General features: G+C 37.9%; 1 pseudogene; it reads left to right on the forward strand.

Annotated features, from left to right (window-relative positions):
• LOC111768912 (mitochondrial transcription rescue factor 1-like) overlaps window positions 1-18807 on the forward strand; it is a 35072-nt pseudogene extending 16265 nt beyond the window's left edge.
• The last annotated feature ends 7177 nt before the right edge of the window (window positions 18808-25984 follow it).

The raw sequence follows: 25984 nt of genomic DNA on the forward strand, positions 1-25984 counted from the left end.
ATGGGCCAATTTTGTCTTTTTTTATGGCTGAGTAGTATTCCATTGTGTATATATACCACATCTTCTTTATCCAAGCATCAGTTTCTGGGCATGTAAGTTGGTTCCACATCTTGGCTATTGTAAATAATGCTGCGATGAACATAGGGGTGCAACGGACTCTTGAGATTTCTGATTTCAGGTTCTTAGGATAGATACCCAGTAATGGGATGGCTGGGTCATAGGGTATTTCTATTTTTAACTTTTTGAGAAATCTCCATACTGTTTTCCATAGTGGCTGTACCAGTTTGCATTCCCACCAACAGTGTATGAGGGTTCCTTTTTCTCCACATCCTCTCCAACATTTGTCGCTCTTGGTTTTGGATGTTTTTGCCAATCTAACGGGTGTAAGGTGATATCTTAGTGTAGTTTTGATTTGCATTTCCCTGATGATTAGCGATGATGAACATCTTTTCATGTGTCTATTGGCCATAGTCATATCTTCTTTTGAGAAATGTCTGTTCATGTCCTCTGCCCATTTTTTGATCGGGTTGTTTGTTTTTTTGTTGTTAAGCCGTGTGAGTTCTTTGTATGTTATGGAGATTAACCCTTTGTCAGATAAGTGGCTTGTAAATATTTTTTCCCAATTAGTGAGCTTTTTTTTTGTTTCAATCCTGTTTTCCCTTGCCTTGAAGAAGCTCTTTAGTCTGATGAAGTCCCATTTGTTTATTCTTTCTATTGTTTCCCTCAACTGAGGAGTTATAGTGTCCGAAAAGATTCTTCTGAAACTGATGTCAAAGAGTGTACTGCCTATATTCTCTTCCAAAAGACTTATTGTCTCACGTGTAATCTTTAGGTCTTTGATCCATTTTGAGTTTATTTTGGTGTGTGGTGAAAAAGAATGGTCAATTTTCAATCTTTTGCATGTGGCTGTCCAGTTTTCCCAGCACCATTTGTTGAAGAGACTTTCTTTTCTCCATTGTAGGCCCTCTGCTCCTTTGTCGAAGATTAGCTATCCATAGATGTGTGGTTTTATCTCTGGGCTTTCAATTCTGTTCCATTGATCTGTGGACCTGTTTTTGTACCAGTACCATGCTGTTTTGATCACTGTAGCTTTGTAATATGTTTTGAAATCGGGGATTGTGATTCCGCTGGCTTTGTTTTTCTTGCTCAGGATTGCTTTAGCAATTCGCGGTCTTTTGTTGCCCCATATGAATTTTAGGATTCTTTGGTCTATTTCTGTAAAGAATGTCATTGGGATTCTGATTGGGATAGCGTTGAACCTGTAGATTGCTTTAGGTAGTATGGACATTTTAACTATGTTTATTCTTCCAATCCATGTGCATGGAATGTCTTTCCATCTCTTTATGTCATCATCAATTTCTTTCAAGAAAGTCTTGTAGTTTTCATTGTATAGATCCTTCACTTCCTTGGTTAAGTTTATCCCAAGGTATTTTATTCTTTTCGTTGCAATTGTGAATGGGATTGAGTTCTTGAGTTCTTTTTCTGTTAGTTCATTGTTAGTGTATAGAAATGCTACTGATTTATGCACGTTAATTTTATACCCTGCTACTTTGCTGTAGTTGTTGATTATTTCTAATAGTTTTTCTGTGGATTCTTTGGGGTTTTCTATATATAAGATCATGTCGTCTGCAAACAGCGAGAGTTTTACTTCTTCGTTACCTATTTGGATTCCTATTATTTCTTTTTCCTGCTGAATTGCTCTGGCCAACACCTCCAGTACTATGTTGAATAGGAGTGGTGAAAGTGGGCACCCTTGTCTTGTTCCTGTCCTCAGAGGGATGGCTTTCAGTTTTTGTCCATTGAGTATGATGTTGGCTGTGGGTCTGTCATATATGGCCTTTATTATGTTGAGGTACTTTCCTTCTATACCCATTTTATTGAGGGTTTTTATCATAAATGGGTGTTGGATCTTGTCAAATGCTTTCTCTGCATCTATTGAGATGATTATGTGGTTTTTGTTTTTCATTTTGTTGATGTAGTGTATCACGTTGATTGACTTGCGGATGTTGAACCATCCCTGTGTCCCTGGTATAAATCCCACTTGATCATGGTGTATAATCTTTTTGATGTGTTGCTGTATTCGGTTTGCCAAAATTTTGTTGAGGATTTTTGTATCTATGTTCATCAGTGAGATCGGCTAAATTTATTTTCTTTTATAAGCAGCTTTGAAAATAACTTTGGGCTGATTTATGCATTTAATTTCTATCCCACACTTTCAGGATTTTCCTTATCCTGTGTGACACTGTGAAAGTGTGAGATTGCGGACATCGTCAGCAGGGTTCGTTACATTCTCTTAGTTCTCTGTCAGAGAATTTACGACCCACATAATTAGGGCTGATGGATATGGCTTATGTGTGGTAATAGGTCTTCAAAGAAAGGTTAAGAATTAAAATAATGGTACATTTTAAAATGGGAGAACAGACCATACAATTATTTCCAATATTTCAATAAAAATGAGCAAATACATCTTTGCCATTGTGTTGCTCTACTCACGAGAGGTCACCACATAATTCAAATAGTGGTTAGAATTTAGCATTAACCAAGTTGATAATTCACAATTAGGTCTGAGTCACTAAGACTCTTTCTTCTTAAGTTTCTTTGTTTCAAAAATAAATATGGTTGTTATAGTTTGACACCTCAGGATAAACAAGTAAAAATAAAAAATATTTTAATTGTGTTAAGCTTGTTCTTATGGTTGCCACTGAAACTTAATCATTGGCAATGATTTGCTAAATTAGTACAAATGGCCCTACATTTTCTCGCATTTTCCCCATCTCCTCTAAAAATAAATTTTCCAGTCACCGAATTATTTCAAAATGAGGGAAAAATAAATAAATCAAAGAATCAAAAGAATCTTTGATGCCTTACATAATACCTGGTTCAGTCTGAACTGGCTTTATTTTCAGTAAATTTGATTCCTTCAAGGCAACTAATTTTTTTCTTTGCTTCTGGACTCTCATTTGTTACCTTCTTAGCTAGCACATGACAATCCTGGTGGTGCAGCAGTTAAGTTCGCACGTTCTGCTTCTCAGAGGCCCGGCATTCGCCAGTTTGGATCCTGGGTGTGGACATGGCACTGCTTGGCAAGCCATGCTGTGGTAGGCGTCTCATATATAAAGTGGAAGAAGATGGGCATGGATGTTGGCTCAGGGCCAGTCTTCCTCAAGCAAAAAGAGGAGGATTGGCAGCAGTTAGCTCAGGGCTAATCTTGCACAAAAAATAAAATAAAATAAAATAAAAAATAAATAAAATAGATCATGAGAACCCAAATGTCTATATTGAAATGTCCACAGGACACTAGGCGCTAGTGGATCTGTCTCTAAACCAAGACATTATACTTGTTAGTTCAGATGTTTTCTCCTGGTGATGCTCCATTGAGATCACGTTCCTTCTATCTTCCATCTAGCACAAGTTGAAATGGATTTCTTGTTTTGAAATTACATTTGTTTGTTTTTATTTGGCAGTGCAGTTATTAGTGTTCATTTTATCAATTTAAATAAAGTCAGACAGTACTTGATAGCATGGTTAGACTTGATAGCCTGATAATTAAATCTTGATGAAGAATCATGCCTATATAAATGTGGAAAACATTAATTATTGCCCCTTGAGTGATTTTCACTGAATACAACTTCTCGTTTCTCTTAATAATCTTTTTCCTTTCCCATTTCCTTTATTCTTGATTTTTTTAAATGGCATATAAAGGCAGATTGTAATAACTTCAATTACACTACACATGTACTTAAAGATCTTTTCCAAAAAACTTGCTCCCCTCCCAATCTTCTACCATTTCCACTGTATTCGATCAATTATTGTTGTAAATTATTTTAAAAATCTGCTATTTACAAGCAGACTGCTGTTTTGGACTATGTGAAATTGATTTTGGTGAAAGTCTTTTGTGAAAAGAAGACACTCAACATTCCATGTTGATGTCCATAGACAAAATTTATGGTCAGATCAATATCTTCTTCAGAGCACGCTCTGGGACAGCACCTGCACCCACACAGAAGAGTTGCGATTGTAGCTCTAAGCATTCTCTTTCAGAGCAGCAACACTGTTTAGAAAGCATGAGACTTGCCAAGGTTACTCACTAATTACCCCCCATAGCCACAGAAATCCTTAACAAAAAACAGCAAAAATAACAAATATCTAATTTTAGGAAATGTAATTATATCAGCTGTACTAAATAGTTACCACACAGTTTCAAAACTGCCTAAACTCTTTCTTCTTGAACCCGAATTCCACTAGTCTGTCTATACCCTAGAAGAGAGATCGTAATTTTGCCCTGGTCATTCTCATTCAGAAATTTTTATAGACTAGCACTTACTAAAATATCACTAACCATCTAGTTTATAATCTCAATATCAAAAATTCCACATTACATTGAAAGTGACTTAAAGGCTTCTCCAAATGCAGGAAATTGTGTATAAATCTCCGAGATCAGGTTTGCTCCATGACCCCCCTCTTTAGAATTCACATGTCACTTGATTTTATACTCCTTTGTGGCACATTAGGTGATTTTTGGGTGACCAGGGATATGTCTCCACAATTCAATTTGATTGAATCATCTTGACACAACATGTCCCTTTCATAGCCCTCATCACAACAGGGAGAGTCTATATCATATCCTCTTGCTACTTTGGGCCATTTGTTTATTTGATATAACATGCTCAGCGCTGGGCATGCAAGCAAGATGACAGAAGTTCAACCCCCTTCTTTGGAGTTTGTGCAACCCGGAGGAAACCCTCTCGTTCTTTCAGCTCAAAGAGGGAAAGCAGAGGCTGCCCCCACTGCTCTCTATCAGTTTTGCTATTTCTGCCGTATTTCCACATCCTGGCGTTATTATACCTATCCCATCAGTTTAGTTGCTCAACAAAGTCCCGATGAGAGATGATCACCTTTCCACTTTGTGAAGGGAAATACTTGGCTATTCATAATGAAAGGAATGGATCTACCATCATCATTATCATTTCAAGCAAGGGGGGAGGAAGGGCAGAGGACAATAAATATTTCTTATTGTGTATTTGTTTAAGTCAAATTCCGTGAAAACTCGTAAGGAAGAATGTGTTAAGGGTATATTGAGCAAAAACTGTAATCTGTCTTGCACTCCCCCTTAAGTAGCAGTTGTCTAGAGGTAAATACGCCCTGGTTAATGGTCTTCTTATTTTACCAAATTAAGTAATGTCCTACACTCAGCCATGGAGTACAGACCTTCACAATTGTACGTTATATGAATACTTTTGACCTTTCTTGCAGTTGATATTTAAGAATGATAAGATTTCAGGGTTTTATCTGAAGTTTGGCAGGGGTGAAGGATGTAAACATCAAATCGTCATTCTAAATATCACAGAATCTAAACATTCTTCACAATAAGAAATCTAGAGACATACCAGGACAAATATCTTTGAAACAAGGGCCCAGTTTGTAGTGATAAACTGACTGTTTCCTGATAATAGTCTGATTGTCATGGTATTTGGAGAGACAAACTGGAAAGAGAATGAAACGCTACAATGAGGGAAAGGAGTCACAGTGAATTACATAAGCCTCTTCAAAATAAACAACTTATGGTTAAGTAGGAAATCTTCATACTTGTGCTTTCAAAGATCTAACAGGTAAAGACAACACAAATAAATCTGACTTCAAAGATATCATTTCCCCTCTTTTTGCAGATGTGGTGGCATAGCGTACACTGTCTTCTGCAATATATAAAGATACATATTGGGGATAATGTCCAACAAATATATAAAACTCTTTCTCATGTTGCATAACATTATGTTATACTTTTGGTCTCTAAGTTCTTTAACTAAACCCCTACTGGGACACGTTTATGCTGTTTTCAATCTTCAGGTGTTACAAACAATGTTATAATGAATAGAGAATATAGTCTTGTGTTGCTTAACAATGAGGATATGTTCTGAGACATGCATTGTTAGGTGATTTTGTTGTTGTGCCAACAACAAAAAAAGTATGATAGAGTCCACTTACACAAGCCGAGATGGTATAGCCTACTACACACTTAGGCTAGATGGCACTAACCTTACAGGAGCGCCGTCAGATATGTGGACTGTCAACTGAAATGTCATTGTGTGGCAGGTGACTGCATAAAAATTCCAAGAAGTAGAAGCTCTGATTAAAGAAATGCACAGTTATAATTTGAGTTGATTTTCCAAAATGTCCTACAAAGAAATAATATTAATTTATACTCCCACCAATGACATTTGAGAGTGACTTTTCTCCCACAAACTCAACAAAGAGGAGTGTTATCAAACTTCTTGATCCCTGCCAATCTGATAAGTTAAAACATGATATTTCAATGAAATTTTGATATGCATTTTCTTAAATTAAAGTGATATTGAGTGTCTTATCATATTTATAATATTTTCTGTGAATTCTTTATTAATATTCTTTGATGTGGTCATCTTTGGTGGTTATATTTTTTAATCTTTATTTACTTGAAGAAATGCTTTATGGATTGAGAAAACTGGCCTTTTTTCTGTGATATAAATTTCAAAATCTATTCTCCTATAGTCATTCATATTTACTTGCAATAGCTTTTGCTTTTCAGAATGTGTGTTGATGTAGTTTAAGATATTAATTTTTATGTCTTCTGGGATTTCATTAGTTATAAAGACTTTGCACACCATAATATTTAAAAGAATTAAAAAATAATTTTCTTACAGATTTTCTTAGTGCGTTCCTGGTTTTAGTTTTCACATTTATATTTGATTGATATGGTGTATATTCCAATATAAGATGAGAGCTATGGGTCCAACCACATTTACTCTTCCACAAGGCTACCCAATTGTCACAAAAACACTTATAGGAAAAAACAGTAATGTGGTTGTTTATAAAACTAGCTAGTTAAAACAATAAATTTTGCATATAAAAAAGACATATATTTTAAAAGAAAGATTCCCTTTACAACAGGAACCCCAAAATAAAGTATCTTCATATTAACAAGAACTAAGTGAATTCTATATAAAGATAGCTATATGTTCCTAAATCTATAAGAAGATGTGAGTAAATGGGAAAGTGTACCATGTTCTGGACAAATAAACATTGAAAAGATACCAATTTCCACCTAACTAATACTAATAAATAAACATAATATCAAGATAATTAACTATAGGATATCTTTACAACTAGATAAATTTCTATGGAAAAATAAGCAAGCAAGTATAGCTAGAACAAAAATCTGAAAAAGAAGAGTGATAGAATAACCAAGATAACAAAGCATGCTGGAGCTATGCTGTGGAGCTGAAATAAACAAAACTGTGGCGTGGTCACATAACCTGACAGTTCAATGGAACAAACGCAGAAAGTAGAATTGCCCCAGAATCCCCTACAGGATTTTAAAATGAGAAAAGTGACTACTTGATTTGTGAGTAAAAACATGGACTACTCAATGTCAGGCTCCATTTCAGAGGCATATCATTTCAGAACTTTTGTATTAGTATATTTTTATGAATTTTAAAACTGATTTTTCTCTTCTGGTGAGTATCACTTCCATAGCTAATTTTGAGCTCCAACTAAGTACACTGCATTGTGTAGAAATTATCAGGGGCCCAAGGAATTGGATAAACTATCTATCGAATGAAAACATCTGAGGTAGCCAAGAATTGCACAAATTCAGGAATTTAAAGATAAATTTACATGTTTAAATCCAATGCCATGAAAATATTACTGAACATGATATTGTCAGAATCCCAAATTTCTTCATTTCACCAAATCCAATGGCTGTTTACATATAACTAGAATGGAATTTCTGGATCATTTGATAATATGTTTAATTTTTTGAGAAACCACTGTATTGTTTTCCAGAGTAACTGCACTATTATTATACATTCCTACTAGCAATGCATAAGGGTTCCAATTTCTCCACATCCTTGTCAGCACTTGCTATTTTCTGGGTTTTGATAATAGCCATCATAAGGGGTATAAAGTAGTATCTCAGTGTGCTTTTGATTTGCATTTCTTTAATGATTAGTGACGTTGGCCATCTTTTCTTGTGCTTATTGGCTATTTGTATACCTCTGTGGAGAAATGGCTGTTTGTATCCTTTGCCCATTTTTTAATTGTGTTGTTCTTTTTTGTTCTTGTGTGCTAGGAGTTCTTTACTTTTCTGGAGATGAGTTCCTTATTAGATATATGATTTGCAAGTATTGTCTCCTATTCCGTGAGCTGCTTTTTTACTCTGTTGATAGTATCCTTTGATGCACAAAAGTTTTCAATTTTGATGAAGTCCAATTTATCTATTTTTTTCTTTTGTTACCTCTGCTATTGGTGTCATATCCAGTAATCATTGCCAAATCCAATGTCGTGGAGCTTTCCTCCTATATTTTCTTCTGAGTTTTATGGTTTTAGCTCTAAAGTTTAGGTCGTTAAGTATTGTAACATTTTGAATTTTTAATTTCTCATTATTTAATAATCTTTTAAATATCTTGTAGTGCTTCTTGCCATTAGAATTAATTGAATCTATTGTCAATAATGATACAACATCCCTCTTTAAGTTGTATTTGCTTGATAAATATTTTCCACTTTATTAATTTTAACTCTTCTGTGTTGCAATTTTTATATTTTTTACAAGAAAAACTAAAGTTGTCTGGATTTTAGTCCATATTTTTGGTTTGCATTTTTTTTAAAGATTTTATTTTTTTTCCTGTTTCTCCCCAAAGCCCCCTAGTACATAGTTGTATATTCTTTGTTGTGGGTCCTTCTAGTTGGGGCATGTGGGACGCTGCCTCAGCATGGTTTGATGAGGAGTGCCATGTCCGCGCCCAGGATTGAACCAATGAAACACCGGGCCGCCTGCAGCAGAGTGCGCGAACTTAACCACTTGGCCACGGGACCAGCCCCTGGTTTGCATTTTTTATATTCAATCTATTAAATTCCTCTAATTTTAAGCAGGGATTTTTTCTCTATTGGTTTGAAATTATGCATTGTATTTCTACTTTCAATACTTACCTTTAAACCTCCATGCATCAATCATTCTATAACATTATCCAGAAATATTTATTGAGCTCTTAGCATTTGGTGGCACCTTTATAGGTGCTGAGTATGCAGTAGTAAATAAAGCAGAAACAAATATCAGTACAAAACAGACCATTTCTTAGAAAAAAAATGCAAAGATCATTTACTACGAGAGGGATAGGTGCTAAGGAGAGAAAAACAAGGCAGAAAATAGTGATATGACGTGTCAGTGGTGTGTGTGTATCTGCCATTGGTCCAGGGCCAGAGCAGCGCAGATCTAAGAAATGATAGGATTGTGGATACACTTTGATGGTAAAGCAGAGACGAGGCCAAGAGATTGAGAGCAGGTTGTGAGAAAAAGAGAAAAGATAATCCAGGTTTTAAGAATTATGGTCTGAGCAACTGTAAAAATAAAATTGTCATTAACTGATATAGGAAAGAATGCTAAGTTTGAGATGTCGATTAAATACTGAAATGGGCATGTCAAGTAAATACATGGCTATATGTTTCTGAGATTGAGGAGAGGAATCCAGGCTAGTAATACATATTTTTAGAAACATCAGTATATAGACTATTATTAAGAGTCATCATACTTGATAATATTACCAAGGGGATTAGTGTAGATAGGAAAGAGTAGAGATCCAAAAATTGAACCCTGGGGCCGTGCACTATTTAGACGTTGGAGAGATGAGGGGGCATATACAAAGAAAACTCAGGATATATAGCAGGTAGAATGAAAAATAAATGAGTACGGAGTCTTAGTAGATGAGAAAGGAGACATTTAGGAGAGAGTGACTAACTCTGTCAAGTGTTCCCAATTCATAAAGTAAGATGTGGACTGGGAATTGTGTATTAGATTAAGAAACACGGAGGTCATTGTCTTGGATGAGAGAAGTTTCAGAGAATGGTGAAGTTGACTGAATGATTTTAACGAATGTAAGAAAGTAGAGAAGGGGGAAATTGGAGACAATGGGTATACTCAATTATTCTAACTGAATTCATAAAGTTTAAAAGTTATCAATGTATCTATTCTCTTCCAAATGTAAGAACCTTAGAGTCTCTTAAACATTTAACCAATCATTCTTTCCACTGTCTATGCTCCACTTTCTTAATTGTTTAAATTAATCCGTATATGACTGTGTACCTACTAGTTAATTATATTTATTTTCCTTTATGTTGCTTTTTGCTTTGCATTTCATCTTCTAGAGTTCAATTGTCTATTTACTTAAGATACATTTTAAAAATAATTTTCAGGACAATTAAACATAAAATCTGTCATTCTTTCTTATTTGAAAACAACCCTATTTTATCTCCAATCCTAATAGACAATTTAAGATGGTGTAGAATTCTAAGTTGACGATTATTTTCCTTGGTTATTTGAAATGTCATTTCATTAACTTCTTGCATTTGCAATTACTGTTTTGAAGTCAGCTATCATTCTAGTTGCCTATATTAATTTCTCCTTTCCTGAGGACTTCCGCAAATTTATCGCAGGGTCTATGAGTAGACTTCTTGGGTTGAGGTGGGTTTTGCAATCTGAGGATTCTCACTTTCTTCAATCCTGGAAAAATATCACTCGTTATCCTTTAAAGTATTGCCTCTTTTCTCTTATCTATTCTTTCCCCTTCTGGAATTGCTATTCAGACAATGTTGACCCTAGCATTCTCTTTCATATATACATATGGATACAAGGTAACCTTGTAATGTTTCTATTTTTATTTCTATTCAAGTTGTTATTTTTTTTCTATTTTATTTGGATCTCTTCAAATTTGTTATCTGTTTTGAGGGGTGTCTTACTCTTTTGTTCTGGCTTATGTTCCTTCTTTTATCTCATTTATTTTCACTGTATTTATGTTATGCTATTTCTGTTGGGTAAGAAATAGTTTGAGCTGCTTTTAAAAAGAGACTCACAATTACAGCTTTTCATATAACATAAAGCTGTATTTCCTTCTCACATAATAGGTCAGGCAGGGAGCGTAGGCAGCTGTATCCACAAGGTTGTCACAGATGACGCTGTTTTCTTCCTCTTGCTCTCTGCCACTGACTACCACGTTATTCTTGTTAGCATGTCTGGAGGGTCAGTGCTGGCTCATCAGCACCGTGTCTTTGTTCTGGCTTATGGGAAGAGGCAAGAAAGTGCTGGAGAATAAGTACATTCCTTTCAAGGAAGTCATATGGAAGATACACAAACACACCCATTCAAAACCATAGACACATTGCCAGAGCTATTTTCCCAACTAAAACTCATTGTGTGTGTGTGTGTGTGTGTGCTTGTGCGTGCATGTATGCATGTGTGACTGTCATTAGAAAGGAGAGGGGAGAAAGAATGGGGAAGGAGGTGATTCCCAGAGCCGTAGTCTCTGCAGAATCTTCAATTATCTCAAGTTCCTAGTGTTTTTTGTTTTGTCTTTTTTCTGCATCAGCTTAATCTCCTTCATTGTATCATTCTCTCCTGTGACAATTATTTTTAGTGTGTTCTCATCTTTAACAAAAATTTTCCCCTTCTGTGGAGGTGTCTGGCACCCCCTGTTCTAGAAGTGTCTCTGAAGGTGGTAGGGTTTTTCTACTACTACGGGGCCCAGAGAAGCATCAGTATCACTCCAAACCTGCACACTTAGAGTGTTGGGGCGTTGGGTGGATTCTGTCTCCTTCTCTGAGCTCCAGGAAGAGAAAAGATCATGTGCTGCTCTGCTGGACCAGTGAGCACAGCTTTTCTATCCCCTTGTTATGTGGATGAAGATACAATTAATTTTAAAAATAGGGACAATTATGCTTGGATAATAGGTGTAAATTGGAACCTGTCCTGGGAAAACCACTATATATGATCACCCTGGGGCCCTCTTAAAGCCCCAGATCTTTAAAAGTTCTCAGTTCCAACTCCTTCCCTTGCATATACCCGAACCTTTCAAAATTGTATCTGAGGGACAGGTGTGGCCCTGAGGTCAGCAGTGCTCAGGGGTGAAGGCGGGGAGGGGCAGGAGGCCCTGTCCTCAAGCTTATTATATGCATTGTCTTTGGCTAGTGTCAGGCTGCCTGGTTTTAAGAAAGCCAGACTCTGGATCGGACTCTGGGGAGTGCTCTGAGGGACACTTCCTTCCCACACACTCTGTGCCGCCTGGAATCCACACTTACATTTTTCTACTATCATGTTAATTGCATCAAATTATAAAACGCTATAATATTTTCTTGTTGAACCTCCTAGGGCTTTTAATATCTCCAGAATATATTTTTCCATTTTCCAGAAGACTCAAAAGTACTATAAGCTCTAAAATTATCCACTAAAAGGATTCTGCAAGAGGGAGAAGATGAAGAGGACTCTGATGAAGAGTGATCGAAAGGAGACGAGCGAGCAGGAGGAGGAGACGCAGTACCACCCAGCGTAGGCGGAGATATGAAGACGTGGAAACAGCAGTGCAGCCTTTCCTGTGGGATGTCGCCCTGAAGACGGGCCTAGATGTTGGGAGAAAACGAGAAAAGCAATTCCCAAAAAAGTCAAGCGACTGCCTACAAACCCCATGTATCATATTTTCTTGATTCTAAGACCCAGTAATATAAGATGAACCATGGATTCAATCACAGCTTCTTAAGGAGAAAAGGAATCACTATATTAGATGGCTATAGCAAGTGTAAAATGCACCTGATTTCACAAATGCTACAAGGTGAGAGGCAGAGCGGAAGATGCATTCTACAGAGACGAACTCAGGCTGAACCGGCAAAACTATGGAAGAAAAGCAAAAGGGCAAAAACGGGAGCTACGCTGGATCTTCTCACCGGAGAAGACAAAGAAGCAGGAACAGAGTGATAAGGATTATCCTGAAAAAGAAAGTGTTTGAAAAATGTATTTGTACCTAGAAATGACGATGTAATTTTCAAAAGTCAGAACATAATTTAAGTAAAGAAATTTTTAATAGAGGGAAAACCCTATAATTCAGAGATATTGAAATATAACTGTAGCATCTACATGTAAAATAGTTTAAAACAATGCAGCTTTATTAATTCCAGATATGTGCAATATAATACATTTTTAATAAAATATTGCATGTAATGTCTTCAGCACGTGGGCCAACCAAAAGTCCTACTTAGAAAAAACTATCATTTGTATCAATGAAAGGCAAGACAAAGAATTCCAATTACATATATTGGAAAATATACATGAAGAGATCTAATGCATTTTCAGGCCTGAAGATACAAAATCTGTTTGATTATACTTCTGAGCTATTTTTGAACAAGATAAGATGCTTTTGGTAATCTGAGTTTGATGTTGGTAGTGTGTGTTTGATGTGTAGTATACACCTTGGTATAATACTTAACTCAAAATTTTTGAAAATTAGAAAAAATTTAAAGAGTTTCTGCTCAGATATTTCAAGTATGAACCAGAAAGATCAGTTTTTGTTTCAATTTATGTAATTTGGGTTTAGACAACTCTCTTTTCCTTTAGACTCATGCGGTTTCACTTTCATCATGTCAGTCGGCTGAATGGGGTGCACCGAGCTCCTGCCTCGCTTTTTCTTACAGCCAATTTTGTGGCCCATGTAGAACATGGTGAAATATGCATTTTCTCCCAAACATTTTATTTATAAGGAAACATGATAAAAAGCACCATATTCCCTAACGCAAAAATACCAATGACTATATTACTTTAACATTTGTCCTGAGGTGTGGAAATATGTGTTAATTTGTTGTAAATTACAGATTGCACTTTGAACTTTTGCCTGCAAAAAATTTCTTGTAATCTCTCTTGAATAAGAATAATTCCAGATAAAGTTTGATGGTACCCTCTTGACTTTTTAAAAGAAATAGTGATATAAAATATATGCATAGACACTTTCTGTTCCACTTCCCCTGAGCCCTTGATTCCATTATCACATAGGCATTGTATTCACTCAACTTCTCTCCAAGGATATTTGGCTCACAAACTAATGGGGGTCCCAGCATTGTTCCTTTCCTTCCTGAAATAACTGAGAGACGTTGATCCTGGAGACAACAATAGAGATAAGCAGCACTGAGTGGGGTGTGTTCATGTGTGTGTGCGTGTGTGTGTGCATGTGTACGCATTTATGTTATAGACAGGGGATCAATGTTGAGATTCATTGAGTGTTTCTAGGTCCCTACTTGGTGAGGTAGCTGTGCACTTGGGTGTGGTGCATTGGCACTGCTGACTTTTTGAGCGTGAGCATATTTGGCCTTGAAGATTGAGACATTAGCCTGGGAATACGTAAGAGAGGCAGATAATAAGTGAGGATAGGTATGCAGCAACAGAGAAGGAACATGGAGAAGGTGGGAACCATAAGAGACAGGCTAGTTAAAAAGATAACGTCTCTCTGAGACAACGTGAGTGGCAAGTAATGGTATGTCAGAGGGAATTAGGGTATGACAGAGAAGTGCACAGAAGAATCAGGCTGCAGATGTCAGAAAGCGCATGTGCACAGGAAAAAGGTGAGAAGAAATAAGGTGAGAGCAGAAAAGAGGCATGTTTTATGGTAAAAGAAGATAGGAACTAGAAGAGAAATCTAACTTCAGGAAATTCATTTTTATTATCATGACTTTTCAGATTAAAAAGAAGGACAAACAAAAAAAGATTTGTTTTTTGATGATAAGGGTAATTGATCTAAATTGCATGGGGAATTTTCAGGAAACAAAATTTTAGAAGTGGTAAACACAATGACAGAAGTCATGTACAATGTTTTACTATCTCTAATCATTTCCAATCACCCTGCCTGATGGGAAGGTGTGATGGAAGCCAGAAAAACTGAATTTCTGTCCAGTATTTACACATAAAGGTGTAATGTTTGATTTTGGAAACACAGCATTCTGCCTTAGCCTTTCAGAGTGAAACAGATTTGCTGCCTTGTTTCACTGGCCAAGGAAATCGACGTCTATAAAAGCTGGTGCCCTTTGTCAGTGCTCCTCAAAATTGTGTCTTTACATCCACTCCAGCTCAACACACATGCTCAACACAACTGTCCATGTGCTTTCTTTTCTCTGTTCTCCACTTTACCTTCCGCTACTCCAGACCGAGGACTGTGGCTTATTCACCATTAGATCCTTGGAGCCTCGGAACTGAGGAACGGAAGAGGGGAAACCCCATTAGGTCCTGGAGCTGAAGATTTCGCCTTGACTGTGAGACAGACCCTGCCCAGAGAGTGTGGGTCCACATCGGATTTCCTGCATACAAAATCATTGCTCCCAGATGTCTGTTCACATCTGCCCTGTAAACTGGTGGCTCTGAGGGGCGTTCGCTCTTTTGGACTAGTCCTCTGTTCACAGCACACTCAAATGTGGAAGGCTTCCCTTTCAGAATTTCAGAAATTGTGTTATAACATATTCAATCTGTAACTTTCCAGGACTTATAACTGAACTTGTTTACAATAAAAAATAAGTAAAGCTGAGAGTGAATCTAATTGAATTAGTGAGACATAAACTCCTCATCTTTCCCCCATGATTTTTACATGTAGATAAAGGGAAATATATGCCATTGATTTATTAACTTGGAGCCACTATGAAATATTACATATTCACACAACCAAAAAGTTATTTTTTGACAGCATATTATGTGCCAGGTAATCTTCTAGGAGCTTTGGGTATACAGCAATGAAAGGCTAAGTTGCTCCTCTGTAGAGAAAATAAAAAGGTAGACATTTAGCAGACTATTATATTTTTGCTTAGATTGAGAGATACTGTTTGTAATGTCCTATAATTACAGACTTTAAAATTTATTTTCACTATGTATAGAATAAAAGAAAAAATTTCAAGTGCTTTCAACAATTTTTGCTTTTTGCAAGTGGCATAGTACTTAAACTAACAGGATTTTCAGAGAACAAGGTCATGATTTTTAAGTGACTTAAAAAGGGTTTAATTCAAGAGGTTTGGGAAGGTACCCAGGAGACAGGAAGCGAGGTCACTAGGCTACTTTGATGGCGGGAAGCAATGAAAACATCAAGACCTTTTTCATTATATGGTCTAATATTTCAGGTTGAACCACTGCAAAAACAATTACAGATCACTAAGAAAGGAAAAAGGCAAGACAAGAAAAATAATTTGGTTATTGCTCTCAATTTTGCAGAGTAATTATCGTATTTAAAATATAGTATCCTCAGGCAATACTGCTAAAGCAAATCACTGCTAAAAGCATCTTTGGTATCACAAAATCGAATCTCAGCCCAGTTTTAAATTTATATGTAGTGCAGTGGCTGCACAATGGATTTCCCTGTGCTGTGTGGTGTAGTGATTGCCCGGGCTGTGCACTAAATAACGTGCTAATCGATTTCATCTGAATGCCACTACTTTTCTTCATTTTGTCAGTTTCCTGCTTGGTATTACTTCTTAAGCTTATTCTGGAATGCGGTCATGTCAGTAATATTTGATGGCACAAGGAATTTATTTCATTATTTAAAAAAATATGTGTCCCTTTTAAAGGCAAACATATTCTTCGGAAAATATTTGACTTTAGTACATTTCTCTTTTCCTTTCACCTCTTTCCTTTCTTCTTTCTTTTCTCTCTCTTTCTCCCTCCTTTTATCTTCTATCTCTCTGTCCTTCTTGGCTTCTTCCCTCTTCTTTTCTTTTTTTCCTTAGCATTTTCAATGCCATTCTTATTGATCACTCTATCTTGACTTTACCATCTCACTTGTGGTTTAGCTTTATTATCATACCCCTCAAAGATTTTCTGCTCTTACTTTGTCTACTGCTGTATTACAATACACCTTTTCTATGTGTATACCTGGTAACTTTTCACTTTAATTTTTCACTCTGTTTACTACAACAAACAAAGCATCTTTGTGTGTGTGTGAGGAAGATTGGCCCTGAGCTAACATCTGTTGCTAATCTTCTTTTTGCTCAAGGAAGATGGTCACGAAACTAACATCTGTGCCAGTCTTCCTCTGTTTTACATGGGATGTCTCCACAGCACGGCTTGACAAGTGGTATGTAGGTCCATGCCCGGGATCCGAACCCGCAAACCTGGGGCTGCCGAAGAGGAGCACGCAAACCCAACCACTATGCCACCAGGCTGGCCCTTCAAAGCATCCTTTATGCCTCCACTATTCCCTGCAATAAATAAAATATTCAGTCCCAGAGAAAAGAACTAGCATGTGCAGGTGCAGACTTAGTTTCAGAAGCATGCATGTCATGAATATGATATAAGAATAAAGGCAATAGAAATAAATCATCTATTCTAGGATTTCTCCTCCTCTTCCATACATAGTAGAAAACAGTCAAGGGCAAGAAATTTTGAAAGGCATCAGAAGAAAGGAGAAAAATGGAAAGTAAGAAAAGAAGAGGAAACTCAAGGAAAGAAATATTGGAAATCTTCCTTTCAGATGTCTTCCTTCCCAGAACAACAACTGTCTTGTTGTTCTAAAGCCAAGTGCTTCTAACCACCCTGGGTTAAGGGACCATGGAGGACACACCCAACACCACATTTGGTCTTTGAGTTTTAAGATTAACTCTGTTGAAGAATTAAGCTGACGTTAGCAGGACAGGGGAAGGAGAAGAGAGGCCGGGAACTTGACTGGAAGAGGAGGAGTGGTCAGCCCTCGGGGAAGATTCCTTAGAATGGACACTAGAGGACCAGACAATTCCAAGACTAGGATGAGCCTCCCATGATTCTGCCCTTGGTAGGAACTGAGACACTAGCACAAAGTGCCCCAAAGGTGGGGCCTCTCACACAGGGAGAAGATGTGTGCACGCACGCTGAAGCAGGTCCTAAAGCCCAATGACCGTGGGTACGTGGGCAAGTCTGTGAGGGAGTAAGTGGAGAGCACAGAGTCCAACAGATGGAAAACATTCTCAAATGGCAGAAGCAATGCTGGTTAATACCAGCAACTGCTGTACCTAAATACTAAACCCTTCTAGTCTGAGTGAGATCCATATACCCTTCCCCAAAATGCCCCTATGCAGATTCCTAGGACCTATGAATATGTACGTGGCACAGGGGAGTTAAGGTTGCGGATAGAATTAAAGGTTATTAATCAGTTGAATTTATAATAAGGAGATTATCCTGGATTATCCAGCTGGGTCCAGTATAATCACAAGGCTTCTTAAAAGTAGAAGACAGAAGAGGTCAGGGTGATGGGATGTGAAAAAGAACTCAACCTGCCATTGATCTTGAAAATGGAAGAAAATGTTTATGAGCCAAAGACTGCCAGCAGCCTCCAGAAGCTGGAAAAGGCAAGGAAACGGACCCTCCCAGCAGCCTCCAGAAAGGAGAGCAGCCCTGTCAGCAACCTGATTTTAGACCCATAAACCTGCATGGGACATCTGACCTACAAAACGGTGAGATGACATTTTATTTCTTGTTTTAAATGACTAAGTTTGTGGTAAATTATTACAGCAGAAATAGAAAACTAACACCTCAAAATGGAAAAGAGAATGCTGACAATTTACTGTTAGCCTTCACTATCCAATTTAATTTGAGTCATAAAAATAAGAGAAGTAGTATTACATGTGTGTAAGCATCATGGAGCGAAACTCACACCTGTTTTACAAATTCTCATCAAAAAGAGGCAGCCACATGTAAAAGCCTCACTTAATGTAAAGTCATATGAATACACCGCCTTAGGACCATCAACTCAGATGTTTAGGTTAAAGGTGTGTGTGGATCTAACAGAGAGAAAAAAATTGTCGACAGCAAATGAAAGGCTGCATGCGTATGATGTGTCCTGGAGGGAGCTGCACTGGCAGGTTAAACCTCCCGAAGCCGAGGCCGCGTGTAATGGAGCCCAGGAGAGCGCTCAGCCTGACTCAGCTCGCCAGGTCCATGGCAGGACTGACCCCAGTCAAATCTGCAAGCAAGCCCTGGGGAGCCATTGGATCGTTCAACCATCGACTGCAGAGAGCTGAGCGATATCCCGTAAATGCCAGATAATGAGGAGATTTTGTTCTAGAGGGTGCCTATTACATGGACAAGAACTACAGAAATCCTGTGTTTATATTGGAGGTCAAATTCTCAGCAAGTAAAGCTTTTAGTTACCACCTTCCTGAGCGTGAAAAAAGGGAAATACTCTGCACTTCCTGCAATACATTTTTCCCTCTTGTCAGGTTTCTGCCTGAAATACAGCTGAGTGGCTGACATTAAACCACATCCAGGTGCTAATACTGGCAGAGGGCTAAAGGTAATAAAGAAAGTTCCACTTGGAGCAGAGCCGCGGGGCAGCAGATGGAGAATGATTCCATGCAGCTCCTGGCACAGGCCCCTTTATATACAGCACAGCACATCCCAGAGGGATGAGCCAGAAGAGTGAGAAATATTTGCTTAGGTCCAAATGTACTTGCCTATAAACTGATGCTTAATAAGAAAAAAAAAATTCTGTGATGGGAGAAAAAGTCTGTGATATAATTCTATCACATACATGATGGAAAATTTATAATGCACTATACACAATTTTCCTCTTATTTCATTTTTCTATGAAAAATGTTTTAACATTTACCTTACCGAAATCCATTTGATGTTTCACTTTAATCAAACTTGGTGGCTGATGGAGTCACATCCTTAAGGGCTGCAAAGGGCCACTCCATGTTGAGAGTTTCACTCTGCTGATCCTCTCCAGCAAGACACAGTTGAACTACTTTTTCAAAAATAGAGAAAGAGGGTCATAGAAATGTTTTTCTTTGCAAGGGGGAAATAGAAGTATTCCTCCCCTGGGGAAAACTCATATTGCTAATCCCCCTCACGTAAGAACACATATCCTTTATTCTTTGAAGTTAATGCTAGATAATGGCTTAAGTTTAGATATTCATTCTATACCATTTATGAGTCCACATGGGGCCCTGAAGACCAATTCCAATTTCATGTGAGGAAGATGTAACCTTGCAGACTCTGTTAGCTCAGCAGCCTTTCTAAGTGGCCCCAGGGGTTCACCAATCTATGCACTCTTCATATCAAAGCTCGTGTCAACATAACAGTTATTACTCTGTACCAATGGGGGTAATTCCTTCTTATCTGAAAATTTTGTTTCGGGTGAGTAGGAAATGAAAAATTTGTTGACACATTCACCGGGAAGGTATATAATAGAATTCCCTCAAAATAAGATTACAATTTAGAGATACATTATTTAATGAGGAAGGGTTAGCCTTCAAGATGCAGTGGAATTAAACATCTATTAGTAATCATTTTTCACTAGTGCAATTAGACAAACATGAAATCTGTAACCTGCTGAAAATAAAATATATACACAGTTATACTGCAATGCCCAACACCAGTGAATTATTGCAGAAAGCAACTCACAACATGAAAGAAAATATATCATTTCATAGGAAATTGATCTTTAGCTAATGATGCAACCAAAGGCCAGGCTATCTTTGTATGCACATATGTAAGCAATCATTCTCTTCGATACTTTTTTTCATTAATCAATGTTAGTAGAAAACATTATTGCGTTTCAGTTTATTTTCCTAATCTATCTAAGTTTTAGCCAAACTTAGCACAAAAATAAATAAAACCTAATTATTTAATATTAAAATGATACATGTATCAATGGATAAAAACACAGATATGTAGATTGCTAAGGAAAATGATCCAATGGAATTATTTGTTCCTTTTGTCTACAGAGAGCTTGCATGAAATAAAGATGGGGAAAAGGCCTACCAAATATATAGTTTTAAAGGCTTTATATGTTTGGAGCAGTTTTAGGTTCACAGCAAATTTGAGAGGAAGGCAAATATTTTGATGATAATGATGAGTATATGAAAAAGCAAACAAATAAATAAACACACACAATAATGCCTTCTCAACTATGGCTTCCCACATTTCAGAAAATCAAATCTACTTGGACTTATTAATATACAACTTGTGGCACACAAAATAGTTTTAGTTTCAATATATGAAAACAAGCTGAGTCACTGCATTGATTTACTGTGGATCTAATGTAGCCTATTGGAAAGTTTTTGTGTGTGTATGTGTATGGTGGATTTGTTTCCCCTATGACACAAACATCAGGAAGAAACATGGTTAGAAGGAGCCCTAGTGCTCACACTTAGGAGAGAACACTGGAGTCAACACAGACACACTCTGTGTGGAAAGGCCTTGCTTGTCTAGACAGGAACCTGAACCAGGAGACCTCACGACCCTATGGTCATGGGTGACGGGGAAGGGGTGCATTCATCACAAGGTCTTCATCAGCAGCTGGAGCTCTGGAGGCCTCTTTCTATGATTTCTAATCACCTGCCCTGCCCAGCTTTTACTCCAAGATCCGAGAGATGAAGAATGGACTTTCAACCCATCTGGGTGTTAGTGCTAGAGCCTTACACTAAATTATGAAATGGGGCATTATTTGCACTCCAAGGGCAAAGGATCAAGCAATTCTTGCCTCCTAACCTTACTTGTGCTTCTTAATTCCCTTCTGGAGAGCCCCAGCAAGAGTCCTGCCAGAGGCTGTCCAGCACGTCATTCGTCATCTTTTTCTTTTTATATAAAAAAATTTCTCCCCTTTACCCACTTTCATGATGGGCAGAACTTTTAGAGGAATTTTATGAAAGACTCTTAGCTAAAACGTCATTCATGCTTTTTTATCACTTTACTAGTTTGGAGATAGGAAAGCAGGGTCTCTGTCAATGACAGGAATGACGTACTTGGCGTGTTTTTAAAAATATAAAGAGATCTCTCTATCTATCCAGTCAGCTCCTGGGGTCTAGGAGGGACTCGTGGTTTGCAGACAAGGAGATAAAGAGAAACTCACATTTGGAGAAAACACGATCTGGACAAGAACTAGAAAAGGCACTGCCTCCTCACATCCTGTCTTCCCCTCTGTGACTCTTAATTTTGTGTGTCAGCTGGACTAGGCTGAGGGATGCCCAGAGAGCCCAGAAAGCATTTCCGGGTTTGTCTGTGAGAATGTCTCTGGAAGAGATGAACATTTACGTTTGTAGACTGAGCAAAGGAGATCACCTTCAACTATGCGAGTGGGCGTCATTCTATCCACAGAGGGCCTGAATAAAACGAACAGCTGCAGGAAGGGCAAATTCACTCTCTCCCTTTGAGCTGAGTCATCCATTTTCTCCTGACCTGGGACATTGGCACCCCTGGTTCTTGGACCTTCTGATATAGACCAGGATTGACACCATTGGTGCCCCATTCGTGGGCCTTTACACTTGGACTCACACCTTTGGCTTCCCTAGATCTTAGGCCTTCGGAATCAGGCTGAATTACACCACCAGCTTTCCTGGTCTCCAGATCACAGACAGAAGGTTGTGAAACCTCTTGACCTCTATAATTGCAGGAGCCAATTCTTATTTTATGTCTATAGATAGATAAGTAGATATGTTATATCTCTCTCTATATATGTATCTCCTATAGCCTATATCCTGTTGTTTCTGTTTCTCTGAAGAGCCCTGACTAGTACGCCCTCAATGTGACTTTATTTTGTTCTGCTCCACCCCCACTTATTTACAGGCAAAAACGGAGAGCTCTGCCGAGGGAGCAGGGGAATTTGGTACCACCTGGGAATTTTTTGCAAGGTAGAATAATTCATCCTGCCAGCTAAAATTGATAAAATATACATTCTCTGATATTTTTGAAGTTTAATGATCTTTGATAAGAACGTGTTTTTCCCTTGTCATACATATATATATACAAACACGTACACACACACACACACACACACACACACACACAGAGGACATAAAATGTAGGCAGTTTGACATACTAATGTTAGATTTAAAATATTATATTAGATGCTAGAAAGCGTTATGCATTCATGTCATCATCCTGATTTCTTTATTGGCGGTGCTACACTTCAAGGAATATTAAAAATAAGAAGATACTTGTAAAGACAAAAATTTTGTGAAATGACAGTTGGATTGTTCACTGTGGGGTCTAGGTTGTTTGTGATATGATGGAAGGAGATTGGGAAGAGATGGGAGATGGTGTAATGACGGCCGAGCATTCATTCTTAAAAAGTGAGTTAAAAGTTTCTTCTTTGAAACAAGTTTAAATGTGGTATATTTTTGATTCATCCAGCAGATAAAACAAAAGTTTCTACAATTTTTATTTATTTATTTATTTTGTGAAGAAGATTCATACTAAGCTAACCTCCATTGCCAATCTTCCTCTTTTATTGTTTTTTCTATTTTTTGCTTGAGGAAGATTCGCCCTGAGCTAACATCTGTGCCAGTCTTCCTCTACTTTCTCTGTGGGATGACTCCACAGCATGGCTAATGAGTGGAGCAGGTCCACACCTGGGATCCAAACCCATGAACCCAAGCATCCAAAGCAGAGTGCATGAACTTTAACCACCCAGCCACAGGGCCGGCCCCACGTACCACTTTTTCAGATTCCTCACCCAGGCCAAATGGAGCTTCTCTGCATCCCTCCAGCACTCTAAATGGATGGTGTTCTGGTTCTGATTAGCGGTACTCGCTGTTCGTTCTTTAACAATGTGTTATGATCAAATAAAACACTTTCCATATTAATAAACAATAGATTGTTGAGAATGAAAGCCTCCAGATGCTGTAGAGTTCTCCTTGAGGAATACAGTAACAAAAATAATGCCTATTTCCACAAGTGATTTGGCTGAAGAAGAATGACACAACAATGAGCCAGGTCACTTTACATCCTCCAATATTGTCAGTGATGACGGTCATTAGACGATGAAGGTGGGGCCTGGATTGGAGCCACAGAAGGGGTCCAAGATCTCTTCTTCTGATTTAAAACACATCTTCCTTTTTTTTCCCTTTCAATACTATTTTTATTCAAAATGAATATAGGCCTGGACATACTGAAGTTTTAGAAACATAAATGAAGAGAAACATGTTGAACTCAGCTGAAGGATACAGCTTGCAGTATTGTAGACGATGAATGTCGGCGGGCGGGTGGGAGAGAAATGCAGGGATTGGAGGAGATATGAGTAATGCCTCTACCACACTCCTGAGATTCTCTAAGGAGAGGAAGCTGCCTTAGTGTAACAATACTGACTCAGGTCCCTCCTTTCACCTGCAGCACAGCAGGAAAAATAAAACGGCTCATGTTGTTGGTGAGTTTAAAAGGAAAGGAAGGGCATCTATTGACTAGACACTTCCTCATCGCTCTAAGTAGTGGGGTCACCCACATGGAACATGCTTCTGCTCTTCTCCTCCGGATTAGGCTCTGTCCTTAAAAGGAGATGCCTGTACCAGTCTGACCCTGGAGGAAGTGCAAGTCTCAACCGAGGACTCAGTATGGGGAAACCAGTTGCTAATATCTGGTTTGTCTTTAACATGCATTTTTTGTCGTTATGTTTCAACTAGTTGAGCACTTGAATGCGGGAGAGTAGTGCTCTGAATTGAGCCTCTCACACCCCAGCAAGCGGCGTATGGCTGCCAACTTTGAGAAACGCTGTGTATAGGGAGTTGAACAAGGAGGAGCAAAATGAAGATTGTAGAGAGATTATTGTTGGGATTAGGGCACGTGTGTGGTGCCTAGAGCTTTTTATTTGGGCAAGCCATTTTCAACTTGCTGTTTGAAGATGCCTCTTTTGAGCCATGAGGCTGTTTTTCACAATTGTATAAATGTAGAGTTGTTACAATTTGGCTTTTACATGTTAGCCTGGGCAGGAGGTATGAAGCCTTAGGCTTCTTCATGTTTTTTTGCAGCTTTATCCCCAAATGAGTGGCTATTTCTAGGGTCATCAAGAGTTTCTTCATATGTAGGCTGAACATGTCAGACCCGATATAAATGGCCATGGGTCTCAGCAACTGGAGAGACCTATAGACTTCCACAGAGGCAAAAGCGTACAGGCTGTTTGAATGTGGGTAGGGGTTGGTTCAATCAAATCTGAAGAGCAAGTGTGACCTCAACAAGTGCCACCCCAGGAGGCTTGGCAATTTACTGGCATCTAGGCGGGCCTCAGCTGAGGGGTGGCCTTTAGCAGGTTAAATAGCTTCAGGGTACAGACGACTGGTGCTTGATCATAAATGAATTACACAGTTACAGCTTTTCCTGTTGCAGTCATAAGGAACAGAATCTTCTGCATAGAAGCCTTTCATATACTGGGAGCTAAACATACTTGCTGCTTTAAATCTTTAAGGCACCTAAGTTCGGAGTGCACTATAGAATACCTAAGAGATCCTAGCTTTTAATGGTTAATATCATGCCTTGCTAAGCATTTATACATTGGTTGTCTCCAAAATCCATTCTCCATTTAAGCCATGCAGGATTTTTGAACATGTAGCTTACCTGCATGCTCAAAAGTCAAAAGAAATTCAATTCAAAGAATTGAACAGCAAGTTCCAGGGCCACACAGGTATTTTAAATGAGTACAGCAATTTCTTGTTCCCTAAGAAAAACCATAAGCGTAATTCCTGAAATTAATACTCTAAAAGAAAAGAACGAAGGGGAAGCCCATGAAAGGAGAATAAGGAAGTATCTTAATATATTGAGTCTAGATCTCAATTCAATGCTCGTTGAGATTTCTCCCCTCATGAAACTGAAAGTAGATAAGATTCATTGTCAGTAGTAACTATTTTGTGCAGATCCCCTGAGACAAAATCTAGGATGTTATGTTAGTGGTATAGGTCAGTAAGAAAAGGAAAAGTAAAATAGAAAATCATTTTGTAAATGTTACTAGCTTTATATATGTCATGGAAGGTAAAGGACAAAATTAAGAAATGTATTAAACTGCTATTCAGGAAGTCTTTCTGAAATGCATGAATGAACTGTAGAAAGAAGTAAAATATGACACATATACCACACTGCTGCCAAAAGAGAAGTCACTAATAGAAATGCAGCTTTTTGCATTTCATAAAATAAAGAAGTGTTTTAAATACTGCTATGATATAATGAAAGTGGACAAAAGAAAAGTATACAGGAGTGTGAATAGTAGCCCGATATATCAATTGCTCATATATTTAAGAAATATCTTTGGGGCAGTGCACAAGAAATTGATAACCTAGACAAGGAAAATGAATGCCTGAAGGAAAAGGAAAGGAATGAGTCTTTTCACTGTGTATACTTTTGTACCCTTTGCTTTACATAAGAATGTTTATTGAAAATAAATAAATACCCTAAAGAACCCATGCAAAAATCTGTTAGAATTAATAAACAAAC

Source organism: Equus caballus, chromosome 1 (genome assembly GCF_041296265.1).
Source record: "Equus caballus isolate H_3958 breed thoroughbred chromosome 1, TB-T2T, whole genome shotgun sequence".
Lineage (NCBI taxonomy): Eukaryota > Metazoa > Chordata > Mammalia > Perissodactyla > Equidae > Equus > Equus caballus.